Here is a 1,934-nt window from a genome sequence, read left to right as displayed (position 1 = left end):
TGAGCCACCGCGCCCGGCCTCATACCTCAGTTTTTGAATGGAATGAAAGGGCCTTGAGTGTTCATTCTGGCTGTGTGTTATTCACTCTTATCACATACAAGAGACATCAGTAATTATTGGAAGATATGGCTCTAAATCTCCAAATTCAGGGGTCTGTGTAACTGTTAAATTGAACAGAAACCTAGAGATATATTAAGAAAAACAGTGGGCTGGGCGTGATGGCTCACGCCTGTAATCCTAGTACTTTGGTAGACTGAGGCAGGCGAATTGCCTGAGTTCAGGAGCTTGAAACCAGCCCCAGCAACATGGTAAAACCCCATCTCAGGTAAAAATACAAAAAATTAGCCAGGTGTGGTGGCATGGGCCTGTAGTCCCAGCTGATCGGGAAGCTGAGGCAGGAGAATTGCTTGAACCCGGGAGGCAGAGGTTGCAGTGAGCCAAGATTGCACCACTGCACTCCAACCTGGGTGACAGAGCAAGACTCTGTCTCCAAAAACAAAAGAAAAAGAAAAATGGTGCTCCCTTTTCCATTTCTCTGCTGACTATGAACAAACACACTCTCATAGTTTTATCAATTCTTTGGTAACAATTAGAAAATACAAGCACTAGTTCGCGTTGACAGCCCAGGATCTGTGAATTCTCTGCTCTGAGCCCATCCGGACTTCCCCAATCCCAGCTTTCTCTCCTTTGAAAACACTAAGACTAATGTCACTGCATTGGTTTTTACTAGAGTCAATTACCTGTCATGCCTGGAACAGGGATCGTACCCAGATTGCCCTTAGTCAAAATAATCACGAACTGCACATCTATAAGAAGTACGGGAGCCAGTGGGTGAAAGCTTATGAACTCAGTGAGCACAATGGACACATCACAGGTATTGACTGGGTTCCCAAGAGCAACCGCATCGTCACTTACGGGGTAGACCGCGATGCCTATGTCTGGAGTCAAAAAGATGGTGTCTGGAAACCAACCGTGATGATCCTGAGAATTAATCGTGCAGCTGCTTTTGTGAAGTGGTCCCCCCTAGAGAACAAATTTGCTGTGGGAAGTGGAGCACGACTCATTTCTGTTTGTTGAGTCCGAAATGACTGGTGAGTGAGCAAGCACATTAAAAAGTCGATGCGCTCCACAATCCTCAGCTTGGACTGGCATCCCAACAATGTTTTGCTGGCAGCAGGATCATGTGACTTCAAATGCAGAGTGTTTTCTGCCTACATTAAAGAAGTGGATGAGAAGCCAGTCAGCATGCCCTGGGGCAGCAAGATGCCTTTTGGGCAGCTGATGTCAGAGTTTGGTGGCAGTGGCACTGGTGGCTGGGTCCACGGGGTAAGCTTCTCTGCCAGTAGGAGCCGCCTGGCCTGGGTCAGCCACGACAGCACTGTGTCTGTTGCTGATGCCTCAAAAAGTGTGCAGGTCTCAACTCTGAGGACGGAGTTCCTGCTGCTCCTGAGTGTGTCATTGGTCTCGGACAACAGCATCGTGGCTACTGGCCATGCCTGCCGCCCAGTGCTCTTTAACTACGATGACCATGGCTGCCCGACCTTCATCTCCAAGTTAGACATTCCAAAACAGCATCCAACGCAACACGTCTGCCATGGAACGCTTCCGCAACATGGACAAGAGGGCCACGACTGAGGACGGCAACATGGCCTTGGAGACTCCGCACCAGGATAGCATCACTCAAGTCTCTATTTATGAGGTGGACAAGCAAGATTGTCGCAAATTTTCCGCTACTGGCATTGATGAAGCCATGACAATTTGGGATTTCAAGACCCTTGAGTTTTCCATCCAGGTCCTCCGGATGATGTGAAGCTGAGTGAGCCTTTGCCATCCAGAATGACAAACTGTGGTCAACAGCAGCTGTGCCGTGGCACGATGGCGAGGAAGCCAGACCCAAGGAAACACTGAAAACACATCACGCCAATGCTGTGTGT

At 48.9% G+C, this 1,934-nt stretch overlaps 1 pseudogene across 1 annotated transcript; it reads left to right on the top strand.

The window, feature by feature from the left end:
- Positions 1–516: 516 nt before the first annotated feature.
- Positions 517–1,927, top strand: LOC105539503 (annotated as a pseudogene). Its single transcript, XR_001006058.1, has one exon. The product of XR_001006058.1 is annotated as an actin-related protein 2/3 complex subunit 1A pseudogene (transcript).
- The last annotated feature ends 7 nt before the right edge of the window (positions 1,928–1,934 follow it).

The sequence above is a fragment of the Mandrillus leucophaeus genome, unplaced genomic scaffold (genome assembly GCF_000951045.1).
Source record: "Mandrillus leucophaeus isolate KB7577 unplaced genomic scaffold, Mleu.le_1.0 Scaffold104, whole genome shotgun sequence".
Lineage (NCBI taxonomy): Eukaryota > Metazoa > Chordata > Mammalia > Primates > Cercopithecidae > Mandrillus > Mandrillus leucophaeus.
Note: the sequence above shows the minus strand (reverse complement) of the source record. Positions and strands in the feature narration are given on the sequence as shown.